At 36.0% G+C, this 15,747-nt stretch overlaps 1 long non-coding RNA gene across 1 annotated transcript in view; it reads right to left on the reverse strand.

Moving 5' to 3' along the window:
* Positions 1-5,937: 5,937 nt before the first annotated feature.
* The window catches only part of LOC123596734, a 65,794-nt gene continuing 55,984 nt past the window's right edge, over positions 5,938-15,747 (reverse strand). Inside the window, exon 3 of the long non-coding RNA XR_006711836.1 lies at positions 5,938-6,120. This is a non-coding gene — a long non-coding RNA (uncharacterized LOC123596734). The remainder of the gene's footprint in view (positions 6,121-15,747) is intronic.

The raw sequence follows: 15,747 nt of genomic DNA on the forward strand, positions 1-15,747 counted from the left end.
ATCCCTCAGAAATACAAACTTATCAGGGAATACTATGAAAAATTATATGCCAACAAACTGGACAACCTGGAAGAAATGGACAAATTCCTAAACACCCACACACTTCTAAAACTCAAATGGGAAGAAATAAAACATTTGAACAGACTCATACTAGTAAAGAAATTGAATAAGTTATCAAAAATATCCCAACAAATAAGAGTCCAGGACCAGATGGCTTCCCTGAGGAATTCTACCAGACATTTAAAGCAGAGATAATACCTATCCTTCTCAAGTTGTTCCAAAAAATAGAAAGGGAAGGATAACTTCTAGACTCATTCTATGAAGCCAGCATTACTTTGATTCCCAAACCAGACAGAGACCCAGCAAAAAAGAGAACTACAGGCCAATATCCCTGATGAATATGGATGCAAAAATTCTCAACAAGATACCAGCAAATTGAATTCAACAGCATATAAAAAGAATTATTCACCATGATCAAGTGGGATTCATTCCTGGGCTGCAGGGCTGGTTCAATATTCTCAAATCAATCAATGTGATACATCACATTAATAAAAGAAAAGATAAGAACCATATGATCTTGTCAGTAGATGCAGAAAAAGCATTTGACAAAATACAGCATCCTTTCTTAATAAAAACCCTCGAGAAAGTCGGGATAGAAGGAACATACTTAAACATCATAAAAGCCATTTATGAAAATTCCACAGACAATATCATCCTCAATGGGGAAAAACTGAGAGCTTTCCCTCTGAGATCAGGAAGACAACAGGGATGTCCACTCTCACCGCTGTTGTTTAACATAATGTTGGAAGTTCTTGCATCAGCAATCAGACAGCAAAATGAAATCAAAGGTACAAAAATTGGCAAAGATGAAGTCAAGCTTTCCCTTTTTGCAGAGGACATGATATTCTACATGGAAAACCCGACAGACTCCACCAAAAGTCTGCTAGAACTGATACATGAACTCAGCAGGATACAAAATCAATTACATAAATCAGTTGCATTCTTATACACTAATAATGAAGCAACAGAAAGAGAAATAAAGAATCTGTTCCCATTCATAATTGCACAAAGAATCATAAAAAAACCTAGGAATAAACCTAACCAAAGATGTAAAAGATCTGTATGCTGAAAACTATACAAAGCTTATAAAGGAAATTGAAGAAGACACAAAGAAATGGAAAAAACATTCCATGCTCATGGATTGGAAGAATAAATATTGTTAATACTACCCAAAGCAATCTACACATTCAATGCAATCCCAATCAAAATTGCACCAGAATTCTTCTCAAAACTAGAACAAGCAATCCTAAAATTTGTATGGAATTACAAAACACCCCGAATAGCCAAACTGAAGAAAACCAAAGCAGGAGGCATCACAATCCCAGACTTTAACCTTTACTACAAATCTGTAATCAAGACAGTATTGTATTGGCACAAAACCAGACACATAGACCAATGGAATAGAATAGAGACTCCAGAATTGGACCCACAAATGTATGGCCAACTAATCTTTGACAAAGCAGGAAAGAATATCCAATGGAAAAAAGAGAGTCTCTTTAACAAATGGTGCTGGGAGAACTGGACAGCAACATGCAGAAGGATGAAACTAGACCACTTTCTTACACCATTCACAAAAATAAACTCAAAATGCATGAAGGACCTGAATATGAGACAGGAAACCATCAAAACCTAGAGTAGAAAGCAGGAAAAAACCTCTTTGACCTCAGCCACAGTAATTTCTTACTCAACACATCTCCAAAGGCAAAGGAATTAAAAGCAAAATGAACTATTGGGACCTCATCAAGATAAATCTTCTGCACTGCAAAGGAAACAATCAACAAAACTGAAAGACAACTGACTGAATGGGAAAAGACATTTGCAAACGACATATCAGACAAAGGGCTAGTATCCAAAATCTATAAAGAACTCACCAAACTCCACACCCGAAAAACAAATAATCCAGTGAAGATATGGGCAGAAGACATGAATAGACACTTTCCTAAAGAGGACATCCAGATGGCCAACGGGCACATGAAAAGTTGCTCAGTGTCACTCCTCTTCAGGGAAATACAAATCAAAACCACACTGAGATACCACCTCACACCGGTCAGAGTGGCTAAAATGAACAAATCAGGAGACTATAGATGCTGGCAAGGATGTGGAGAAATGGGAACTCTTTTGCACTGTTGATGGGAATGCAAACTGTTGCAGCTTCTCTGGAAAACAGTGTGGAGGTTCTTCAAAAAATTAAAAATAGGTCTACCCTATGACCCAGCAATAGCACTGCTAGGAATCTACCTAAGGGATACAGGAATGCTGAGACATAGGGGCACTTGTACCCCAATGTTTATAGCAGCGCTGTCAACAGTAGTCAAATTATGGAAAGAGCCTAAATGTCCATCAACTGATGAATGGATTAAAAAGTTGTGGTTTATATATACAATGGAATACTACTTGGCAATGAGAAAGAATGAAATCTGGCCATTTGTAGCAACGTGGATGGAACTGGAGAGTACTATGATAAGTGAAATAAGTCAGGCAGAGAAAGACAGATATCATATGTTTTCACTCCAATGTGGATCCTGAGAAACTTAACAGAAGACCATGGGGGAGGGAAAGGGGGAAAAAAAGTTACACAGAGGGAAGGAGCCAAACCATAAGAGACTCTTAAATACTGAGAACAAACTGAGGATTGATTGGGGGTGGGGGAGAGGGGGAAGTGGGTGATGGACATTAAGGGGGGCACCTGTTGGGATGAGCAATGGGTGTCATATGGAAACTTTTGACAATAAATTATATTTAATATAAAAAATAAAAAAATAAATAAAAATCTATCATTGAATACATTTTTCATTGTGCAGTAAGTACTGTTCAAAGTTCCTGTTATTAAATTTCAATGATTTATAAGTAATGTGACTGAAACAATGTATTTATCAGGTTATTGTATTTTCCTCTGGATGCACAAGAAGGTCACAGTTCCCAAAGTCCTTTGTATGCAGGTGGCATGACGCGACAAGTTTTATCAGTGAATTGAACAGAAGAAATGAAAGCCATTTTCAGCTCTGGCTTGAAATTATCTTTAACGGTCCACACCTTTGTCACTTACACACACACACACACACACACACACACACACACACACATCCATGCAGCTGAAAGCAGAGGACTCTGACACTATTGAGACTCATGACAGAAAGAGCCAGTGTTCAAGTCACTGCTTGAGAAAAAAAAATGCTCACATCATTGAGCCTAGAAGACAAAGGAAATAGAGTTGATGCTAGAAATACAGGAATATGAGAGACATAGATGTTGAATCAACAGGTACAGATTAAATCATCCAGAGTGAGCGTACATAGGAGAGCAGATTGGAGAAAGGAAGGAAGGAGAAGGATATGGGAAACCCTGCAATCTCTCATATCTTACATATCATGCTTCCTGCTTGACTTAGAATCCCAGCAACATGGAACATCTAGGTATTTCCTCCACATCCTACGTAGAGTTTCTTGCCTGTTATTCCTTGGTTCATGCTGCCCCCTTGCCTACAATGCATCTTTCCTTCCTCTCTTGACTCATCTTAACATCATTTTTTATTCTTTCTGCAGGAAGTCTTCCATAAAAGCCTTTCTCCAGTTAAGCGAGCCATTTCTCCCTGAGGTTCCAAAACAATCTGTTCTCTGTGCACACCTGTGTCTCTTCCTCGTAGCTGCAGCTGCCCCTCAGCAGCTGTGGGATCTACGGTATCAGCAGAGAAAACTGAAGAAGATGGGGCTAGTGTTGGGGAAACTGAATATCCACATGCAGAAGAATGAAATTGGACCCTTATCGCACATATTTACAAAACAACTCAAAGTAAATAATAGACAACTGTAGTACCTGAAAGAGTAAAATTACTAGAAAAAAACAAAACAAAACAGAGGGAAAATGCTTCTTGCCATTGGTTTGGGCAATGATGCTTTGGGATATGACACTGAAAACACAAACGTAAAAGCAAAAATAGGCAAGTGGGATTGCATCAAACTGCAACAGCTTCAGCAGAGGGGAAAAAAACAATCAGCAGAATGAAAAGGTCACTTACAGCATAGGAGAAAATATTAACAAAGTATATATCTGATAGCGGTCAATATCCAAAATATATAAAGAACTCAAACAGCACAATAGCAAAAACCAAAAACCAAAAAGCAAATTACCCTATGTAAAAAATGAGCAAAAGACCTGAATAGATAATTCTTCAAAGAAGACCTACAAAAGACCAACAGATATATGAAAAAAGTGTTTAACATCACTGATCATAAGGGAAGTGCAAACCAAAATGATGAGATATTACCTCACACTTGTTAGAATGACTATTATCAAAAAGACAAAAAATAGCAAGTGTTGGAGAGGATGTGGAGAAAAAAGAACTCTTGTACACTGTTGGTGAGAACGTAAATTGGTACAGCTATTGTGGAAAAACATTTGGAGATTCCTCCAAAAACTGAAAATAGAACTACCATACCATCCAGAGATCCTGCTTCTGATTATTTACACAAAAGAAATGAAATCAGAATCTCAAAGAGATCTCTTCATTCCCATATTCTTTGTAGCATTACTCACAATAACCGATTGTTGAAAACCACCCAAATGTCTGTCAATGAATGAATGGATAAGGAAGTTGTAGTATATATACAAAAGGAAATATTCTTCATCCCTAAAGGGAAGGAAATCGTGACATTTTTGGCAATAGAGGTGAACCTGGAGGACATTATACTAAGTGAAATAAGCCAGACACGGAAAGCAAGTACTGCATAACCTCATCTATGTGGGATCTGAAACAGACAAATGCACAGAAGCAAAGAGTAAAATGGTGGCTTCCAGGAGTTAAGGGTGGAGTATATGGGGAGATGTTCCTCAAAGGATTTCGTCAGAGGATTTCATGTTGGCCAAAATTGTAGTTACAGAAGTAAATACATTTGGAGATCTAATGTACAGCATAGTGACTGTAATTAATAATCATGTATTGTATGCTTGACATATTTGCAAAGAGAGTAGATCTTAAGTATTCCCACCACACACACACACACACAAAGAGATAATGATGTGAAGTGATGGACATGTTAATTAACTGAATTGTTGGGATCATTTCACAATGCATACGTATATCAAAACATCAGTTTGTGCACATTAAATATATAGAATTTTGTTTTTGAACCATGACTCCATAAAACAAAAAAATATATATATAGTGAATTCCTGCATACCCTTTATCCAACTTCTCCTAATGCTAGCATCTTATATAACCTTAAGACAATAATAAAAACCAAGAAATTAACATTGGTGCAGTACTGCTAAGATTATTATATATATTTTAAATAATAAAATTGAGGACTTCTTTATATAATAGGTCATTTGGATAGTCTTTTTGTGAAAACTTCTCAGTTCATTAGCCAATTTTTCTAGTGGGTTGCTGCCTTTTTCTTCTGTTGAAATTTGTAGTTTCCTTATAAGTTTTATCCCATGAAAATTTTTGTCAAAATACTTATGCATTAATTCACTTAAAATAACAACAGACCTATACATGTTAACACAACCAATATATTTAATAAAAAATGCCTATAGTTTCAAAAACAAAAACCAATGTTAAGAGTGACATTGTACAGGAGCACCTGGGTGGTTCAGTCGGCTAAGCATCTGACTCTTGGTTTTGGTTCAGGTCATGATCTTACGGTTCATGACATCAAGCCCCTTGCTGGGGTGTGTGCTGCCAGTGCAGAGTCTGCTTGGGATTCTCTCTCTCCCTCTCTCTCTTCCCCTCCTCTGCTTGCATGTGTGCACACACATGTGCACGTTCTCACTCTCTCAAAATAAATAAATAAACTTAAAAAACAGTGATATTGTACACATCTCCAGTGTCTTTAATGCCTGGATTAATGGAAGATAATTGAATTCACATACCTGCTTCTTGGTTCTATTTGTTACGGTACGCTTTCTTATTTGTCTTGTATTCAGCAGTGGTGATACACCAAAGTAGATTCAGACATTATTGATTGATGGGCGCTAATTTCGTTTCCAATTTTGTAGGGCTTTGTTGTGATTTGCTTTGTTTTTGCCGTCATGTGTGTGCTTCGGTAAATATTCTTGTACCTTTTAAAAAGGAGGAGGAGGAGGAGAAGGAGGAGGAGAGGAAAACAAAGGCTGGTTGCCTTCCAATATTTAAAAGCACATTATTGGCTTCATCATGCTACTTCACATCATTAAGACATATCCCACAATAACTGAAGCCCAGCTCAAATAATACACTTTCAGACAGCTTTATATATGTTACATATTTCCCAGTTTTATCATCTCCATAACAAGCCACTTTCCCAAATAATAAATTGGGGACAATGGAGGAGAAAGAGAAAGCAAACACAATCACCTCAATTATAGAGACTGTCATCCCAGGGCCTGTCATCTCATGATCTTATTTTCTTCTTCTTGCCTCTGGGCACCATATAACTTAGACTACCTACCTATTATCATGGGGAACTTTTCAAGTTCCCTAGACATTTTGTAACAAAGATATTGCCTTAGTATTCCACATTGGGTGAGCCCTGATAGTATTGAAATCCTAAGAATCCATTCTATCTAACTGTATACTAATCATAAAATGGAGCCTAAGGAATAAAAATAGTAGTGTGGGATAAAAGGATGCCACAAAAGTACTGTCTGGGAATAAAAAGGAAGAGGAATATGGATCTCTACCATGAGCCATAAGTTCCTAATATATACACCCACATCCATTCAGCATGGTATTATAATCATTTATTCATGGTCTGCCTTTCCCACTAGACTGTGACTTCCTTTAGGTCAGGAAGCACTTATTATCATTTCTTGTGTCCCTAGCATCTAGCACAGAGTGAGATCCAATATAAATGTTTTTGGTTTAGTGTGATTGTTTGGAAACAAATAAATAAATTGTGCTCGTTCATTCGTTGAACACATATTTAGTGAGCCCAGACATATGTTTTAAAAGTTTAGGATACATGAAAAGAACAGATTTCCATCCTGTGGCACTTACTTCAGGGAGGAGATAGATAATAATTAATAAATATAAACATGAATAAATCATACAACACGGTAAAAGTGGTTATGGTGGAAAAAAAGAAAAAGTAGAGCCATGTTAACGGGATTGACAATGGGCAGGATCTGTAGCAGATTGCACTGTTGAAAAGGGAATTCAAGGTAGGGCTTGTTATATAGCTGCAATTTAACCACAAATTGGAAGAAGAGAGGAGCAAGGAGGCTGGTGTTCTCGGCAGGAGAGAGCCAGGAGAAGAGCTGGAAGGGTCAAAGTGTGGGTCAAGTAATGGCTCCTTGGCAACTGGGGTGGGTTTTGAACCAAAGTATAAAGAGAAGAGTTGACAGGAGTGACATTCTACATTTTAAAAGGATCTAACTTACATTGTAAACATCTGTATTCGGTGAAGCAGAGGGAGGGAAGGAGCAGGGATTGCCATGAGAAGGCTCTCGAAGTCATTCAGGTGAGTGGTAAAGAGCTCAGACGAGGTGGTGGCAATAGACATGGAGAGAAATGTTTAAATGTCACATGGGTGTGATGGTAGAGCCAGAAAGTTTCCCCGACAAAGATTCTTGACCAAACTTTAGTCAGGCCCTTGCATCTTCCTAGGCCCATCTGTGCACTTCCTTGTAAAATCCAGTTGTAACATGAACCCTGCCAGATCACCCTTGATATCTGATCAGGATTCCTCATTCTTCACCCTTGGTATCTGGTCAAACTGACCAGCTTTCAGCAGAAATCCTCTTAGGTTGATGCAGCCAGAATTCTTCCTACATTTCATGTCTTTTCTTGGTAAATTTTCCATCCACTGATTCCCCTGCTTCCTGGCCATAAATCCCCACTTGTCCCTGTTGTATTGGAAACAGAGGCCATGGGATGCCTGGGTGGCTCAGTTGGTTAAGTGTCTGACTTCAGCTCAGGTCACGATCTCAAGGTTTGTGAGTTTGAGACCTGTGTCTGGCTCTGTGCTGACAGGTCTGAGCCTGTTTTGGATTCTCTCTCTCTCTCTCTCTCTCTCTCTCTTAACCCCCTCTGATCTTATTCTCAAAAATATTAAACATAAAAAGGAAAGGAAAGAAACGGAGCTCAGTTCTACACTGAGGTGTCTTCTCCCTTACTGCAATTATCCTGAATAAAATTTTCCTTCGCCATTTTAACCTCTGTCTGCCTCTGGTTTTCTCTGACATTTCCTTTGGGTTGGATCTGGGGTATGATAGGAGGAAAGGTCCAAGGTTTCTGGATCAAGCAGAAGGAGAGGTGGGGTAGTCACAGAGGGAAACACAGAAGCTTCAGGTGAAACAGGTAAAACGTTAAGACAGCTAAAACACATAACATTTTTTTTTTTTGGTGGATTTTATGCACTTCTCAGCTCTTTGCTTTTCCAATTGCTACCCAGCAGGCTGCTCCGTCTGTCACTGTTATTTATCAGTTGTCCAAACAAAATGTGTTTCTAGATTTGAGGCTTTTTAAATATGTCTAGGAGGGCTGTAATCAGCCTACTCTGGCTGTAATTAGAAATTTCATATGGAGAATCACATCCTGCTACATTTTAAGGTATGTCTTAACTGGCCACCACCATTAACTGTACATGAAAATAGTTATAAACATTAAGATTAATGAATGGTTATTGCTAATCGACAAGACACCATGGTACACACTTATGGAAGATATCAGCAACCACATACAATTACAACAATTTTTTGCAACATGACAACGTAGGGAATCCTTGGGGTAGCATAATTATTACCTCGTTTTCCCCCTGACATAGTGATTTTAGGACGACGTAGATGATATGACTACTAAATAGCACAAATCCTGTGATACACTATCAACCAGCTACCAAATATATGATATCTGGATTCTCTAAGAGTTTATTCATTTTATTACTTAATGCCATTTCATGAATGTGCCAAATAGGAAGGAAATAAACTGCCTGTCTCTAACAAACTCAGAGAATATAAAGGAAGGGGGTGGGGGGAAAGCCATCTAATCATTTTATCAGTTTCTGAAATCTAGAGTATCAAGGTAGACTATCCAATAAATCACTGGAATAAAATGAGATGCAGCTAGGATGAGGCTTTTTAAATTCGTTGCTTGTAAATTTGAGCCATCGGCTGAAGACTGGAGTGGGAGGTCGCCATTGGAAAGTGACCTGAAGTAACAGGGATTTGCTTGTCATGAAAGAAAAAAAAAGAGTATGTATCAAATGAATAGAATAAATCAAAGCCTCTTTAAAAACCGTCTGTTATGACCCTCTTGTTTTACGGTAGAGGAAAGGAAGATGCGAAGAAAGAGTCATTCAGCTGGTAGGGCGAAAACTGAGGTCACCTGAAGCTAACCTCAAACTGGTATTGCCTTGTGGCATTAAGGACTAAATAACCACGACGTAGCTGGAGCAGACGGGTCCAGAAGAACATAAAGAACAGTCAATTTGGGAAGAACTTAGAGTGTGGGTTGTATTATGTTAAGCCCTGGGGCACAAATAAGCCAGCAGCGGGTGTGCAAAGCAGTCTCTCCTTTCAAAAAGTGCATCCCCGGGAAAGACAGAGGGTGATCTAGCTAAATCTCATTATAAATCTGATAATGGCAGGTGAACTGGCAGAGAAACCAATATTTCTAATAGGAGAGTCGTATCAGGGAACACTTTTATCAGGACGGTTCTGGCTGTCTAGGGCTGCTCATGTCTTAGGATTCATTTATTTCTGGATCGTGGCTCTTTGGAAAGTGACACAAAAATTAGTCACTGAGCATAAAATGAAATGTCTCATGACCAAAATAGCTCTCTTCTGTATACAAAAAAAAAAAAAAAAAAAAAAAAAAATCTAGCTAGGGACTTAGAGACTTACTTTACTTAAAGAATTCATGTGTTAATCTGGGCAGACTGTATCCAATACAACAAGAAAGGACCTGGGACCTCTGTGCTACCTGTTCCTCAGGATTACTAGTGTGCTTGATTTTTTTTTTTTTTTTTTTTTTAGTAGGCTTCATGCCCAGTACACAGCCCACCTCAGGGCTTGAACTCACAACACTGAGATCAAGACCTAAACTGAGATCAAGAGTTGGACGCTTAACTAACTGAGCCACCCAGGCACCCTGGCTTAAATTTTTACTACAGCCTATTAGTAGTTCTCTACCTCGTGGGAGTCTGATTTGACAACTCAATCTCTTCCATTATCTCAAACACTCCCTGTAATTTTATTAGCAACGTGGAGGAAACACATACCCACAAGGAAAAGAAAGTAGAAAACAAAAAGGAAACAGGCCAAGAAACCAAAAACAAAGATAAATGGTACAAGAGCTGAGGTCCTGAATTCTTTTGATCTCTCTGTGAAATTAAAAAGTTCTCGGGGCGCCTGGGTGGCTCGGTTGGTTAAGCATCCGACTTCAGCTCAGGTCATGATCTCCCGGTCCGTGAGTTTGAGCCCCGCTTCGGGCTCTGTGCTGACCGCTCAGAGCCTGGAGCCTGTTTTGGGTTCTGTGTCTCCCTCTCTCTCTGCCCCTCCCCTGTTTATGCTCTGTCTCTCTCTGTCTCAAAAATTAATAAACGTTAAAAAAAAATAAAAAAAAAAGTTCTCAGTGTTTGTGGCACTGCGTAATGAGTAAGGAGCTTGAGAGCATAGGAAAAGATGTCAACTACCAACAAACATGATTGTTCAACGCTCAATTTACTAATGACAAAACCTGTTCAGTGATATTCTTCTAAATATTAGGAGACGATTCGGGACTTGTGAATTTAATAAACAAATAGCTCTAAATATTTAAGCATTATAAACTCTTTAGATCAAATTTACCAAAGTATTTAATTATAATCACATTCAAATATACTTTTTTATTAAAAGGACATCAAATACACATTAGTAGAATTTTATTTACCAGAATTGTACTAAAAACAATTAAATTATAAAAATGTCTAGATGATAAGTCTAATATCTTTTTTCATGCTTTTTTCTTATTTTTACTCTTATTTTCATATCTTATGATATGATATGATATATGATATGATATAAGTTACCTTTCTAAACTTCTTTTGATACCCTTGACTAGCTTAAGTTATAGGATCCAAGTTACCAACTTCTGATTCCAAGGGCATAAGTCATGGAAATGTCTCTTGATTTTAAGCCACATGGTTCCTTTTCTAGCTGAACTTCATTTGTTACCTCACCATTACTCTTTTTTTAAATTAAATTTTATATTTTGAGATAACCGTATATTAACATGGATTTGTAAAAAGTAATACAGAGAAATACCATGTATCTATTACCAGTTTCTCCCAAGGTAACATCATTAAAAAACTATAAGACAAAACTATAAGATATTGACAGATGGAGAACATTTCTGGAACACAAGAATCTCTCCTGTTGCCCTTTTAGAACCACTTCCATTTCTGTCCTGCCAACACATTTTACTTAAACCTTGACAAACACTAACCTATGTTGCATTCCTATAATGTAATCATTTCAAATATATAAATAGGATCATATTGTATAGGATGAATGGCTTTTTTCATTCATAATGATGTCCTTGAGATGCATTCAAATTATTGAATTTAATAGCTTAATACTCCAATCCTTTCCATTGCTGATTAGAAATACATAGTATGGATTTATTAATTTGTTTAATCCTTTGTTGAAAAATATCGAGGTTTCCCATTTTCTGCTGTAATGAATACAGCTGCTATGAATATTTGCTTTTTTTTTTTTTTTTTTTGCAATTTGAAATTTGCAATTTTTGTGTGAACAGAAGTCTTTATTTCTCTGGGGCAAGTGTTTTGGAGTGAAATTGTTAGGTTGCATGCTTGTTCGTGTTAAGATTTTTAGTACGTCCTGCCAAAGCGAGCACCAGTTCATGTTAAGATTTTTAAGAAACTGCCAAACTGTTTTCCAGAGGGGCTGTACCATTTTGTGTGCCTACCAGCAGTTTATGAGTGATAGAGTTTCTCTGTATCCTCACAAATACTTTATGTTGTCACTTCTTAAAATTCTTTAGTCAATTTGATAGGTTTATAGTGGTATCCCATCATGCTTTTAATTTTGATGGCCCACATGGCTAATTTACTCTCCACCTATTCTCTTCGATGAAATTTTTTATCATGTCCTCTGCCAATTTTCAAATTGAATTGTTTGCTTGTTTTTACAGTTAAATTTTGAGAGTTCTTTATATATTCTAGGTGCTAGTGCTTTGTTAGGTATGTGATTTGTGAATTTTTTTCTCTCAGTAGGTACCTTGTGTTTTCATCCTCTTAGTAGGGTTTTGCCAAACAAACATTTTTCCTTGTGATAACGTGCAAATTATCAGTTTTTTCTTTTTATGAATTATGTTTTTGGTAATAGGTCCAAAACTTCTATGTATGCCTAGCTTGAGATCTGATGTTCTTTGGTTCTAAAAATTTATAATTTTATGTCTTGCATTTAAATCTGAGATCCATATTGAGTTAACTTCTTTTTGTTAAATTTATTGATTTATTTTGAGAGAGAGAGAGAGAGTGTCAGGGAGGGGCAGAGAGAGAGGGAGAGAGATTCCCAAGCAGTTAACTGTCAACACAGAGCACAACTCAGGGCTGGCACTTGTGAAGCGTAAGATTATGACCTGAGCCAAATCCAGAGTCAGATGCTTTACCGACTGAGCCACCCAGGTGCCCCAGAGTTAACTTCTTAATAAAGTGTGAGACTTAGGTTGAAATTCATTTTTTCTGCCTATATATGATCAACTGCCTGCCATAGTGTCATTTGTTTTTAAAGGACTACCTTCCTCCATTGAATTACTTTTGTAATTGGTCAAAGATCTGGTGGGTATATTGTGTGGTTCTGTTTCTGGGTTCTTGGTTCTTTTCTATTGATCTATGTATGTGTCTATCCATCTGTCAAGTTCCATAATAAATTTTAAAACCAGGTAGACTGATTTCTCCAACTTCATTTTTCATTCTCAAAACTGTTTTAGTTATTCTAGTTTCTTTGTCTTTCCATATAAATTCTACATCAACAAAATTTTTGTTGGGATTTTGATAGAAATCACATTAAATTATGTATTTATTAGGGGAGAATGGCATCCTAATTGTTCAATCCACGAACATCATATGTCTTCTGTGATCTTATTTGTATCTTCTTTGATTTCTTTCATCAGTGTTTTGTAACTTTCAGCATACTGTTTACTTTTATTTGATTTATCTCTAAGTGTTTCCTTTCTCTGAGCAATTGTAAACTCACTGCATTTTTAATACCAGTGGGTAATTGTTAACATGTAGAAATGCAATCGATTTTTTATGTTAATCTTGCAACATTTAACCTTGCTCAGCTCACTTATTAGTTCTGAGTTTATGTATAGATTTTTTGAGTTTTCTAAATAGACCATAATGTCATCTGTAAGTAGAAACAGTTTTATTTCTTTCCTTTCAAACTGAATGATTTTTAGGGCCTTTTCTTGCCTTAATGCACCGACTAAAACTTGCAGCCCCATGTTGAATAGCAGTGTGAAAGGACAACCTTGCCTTATTTCTAATCTTAGAGACTCTTATGAGTCTTACTTTTAAACATATTGGCTGTTGTATAAAATGTGTAGGAAATAAATTGATGTTAACAGTTAGAAAACATGGATTAGAACACGACTCTTCTTTCCATGTATTTGGGTATAGAACGGTATCCTTCTAAGGGTTAGGTTGCTTATTTGTTAAATGGAGATAAATAAATCTCATAAAGTTCTTATAAGGATTATATGAAACATGTACAGAATATTTTTTGTATGAAGGAATTTTTCCCCAATAGATATTACATTTCATAACTGCTTATCTTATTCACTTTTGTTTTATTTATGTTTAACATCGGCAATTACTACATATTTGGTTCTCAATATAATAGGGCCATTAACGGATTTTTCATTAAATACTGTTTCCTTTCTTCAACATATTTTTTTTCACATTAGTATCCACCATGGGGCCCACACATAGAAAAACAGTCCCAAATTTATGGCAACCACATGACACAATAACTAACTAATTAGCATATTGTCTATTGAAATATATGCATTTTGTTCATTTTTAAAATATCTTTTCAAACATGATTGTTTTGATGATACATTGTTCTCAATCATGTATTCTTATTAGTTAATAAGCTTTTTTTAAATTTTAGAAAACTCAAAGGCATATTTTTCTTGAATGTACAATGAGTATTATTCAGTACTATATGTTGAAGACAGAGTTTTTATAAATATTAAACTTATTTATTTAGGGTAACTTCTATAATACTAGAATAAATAATAGTTTTTCAGCATAATAACAAATGGCCCACCATGCATATATGCATATCAACAGGGCAAAACTTATGTGGCTGTTCATAAATAAAATTAAAATAAATCCAAACTCATATTCATGCATATATTAATTGTAACTTTGTATTATTGAAAGTTTAACGATGCCCATGTTTTAAAAATGCAAATATGGTTGCCTTTTATTAGGAGTATCTTGTGCTCGCTTCGGCAGCACATATACTAAAATATTAGGAGTATCTATTCATTTTGAAAGGTATGTGCAGAAAATGAAAAGTGTTTTAATGATTTTCAAACTGCTCAGGACTGAAAACGTTAAACACTATGGCAAGCACAGGGTGTAGTGTTTACCTTGGAGAAAAGAGGACCCAGATGCTTGAAAAGCTTGTTTTCAAGACAGGTTTCTTTTGTAAAGGATATGAGCCAGTTTATTTTTATCTCTAGAAGATAGAACACAAGCAGATTGGTTTCAATTATGAATGGAAAGTTCTCTTAGATGTCTGGTTATAACTTCAAAAGAGAAACAGACCAAACAAAACAGATTCTAAATTCATTCCCCATCGAGATCATTAAACAGAGAAGGGACAAAAAAAAAAAAAAAAAAAAAAAGCTCCATTGTAAATGCCTTATCTGAAGATCTCGTTAAAAACAGAAAAGGGAGTACATTAGATCTTTCCAAATTTAGGAATTAAAAAATGCTAAGTGAAATATCCTAGATTAACTCTCTTTTATGTTTATATCATATATTTTTCTGATAATTTTTAAGTCATATTAATATAATTACTACTCTTGATGTGTGTGTGCTTGTGCTTGAAAAACTATTATTAAGAAAATAAAAATGCAAGTCACAGACTGGAAGAAAATATTTATAAATCATATATCTGATGAAGAATTTATATCTAAAATATATTTTAAAAACCCAATAATAATGAGACATAAAAACCAATTTAAAAATCAGCACAAGATTTGAATAGATATACATTCAAGGATATATGAATGGCTAATAATACAAAAATAATATTTATAGGATCTAGAATTCTGGTCCTAGGTTTGAGAAATTAAAATATATCTCCATAAAGAGTTTTGTACACAAATATCCATGGTAGCAATATTCAAAAGATACCAAACGCAGAAGCAATTCAAATATCCATTCAATGTTAATGAATAAACAAAATGCTATATGTATATATATATCCACAAAATGGGAAACTATTTGGCAATAAAAAAGACTGAATAACAGATGTAAGTCATAATGTAGATAAATCTCAAAATGATTATGCTATGTCAGAGTTTTTCAATCCTGGTAGCATGGAATTTGGAGGCTAGATAATTCTCTGTTGTGTGTGGGCTATCCTTTGCATTGTAAGATATTTAGTAGCATCCTTGACTTCTGTCTACTAGATCCCAGTAGAACCTACCCCAGTTGTCACATCTAGAAATATTTGTAAACATTG

Source organism: Leopardus geoffroyi, chromosome C1 (genome assembly GCF_018350155.1).
Source record: "Leopardus geoffroyi isolate Oge1 chromosome C1, O.geoffroyi_Oge1_pat1.0, whole genome shotgun sequence".
In the NCBI taxonomy this organism is placed as follows: Eukaryota; Metazoa; Chordata; class Mammalia; order Carnivora; family Felidae; genus Leopardus; species Leopardus geoffroyi.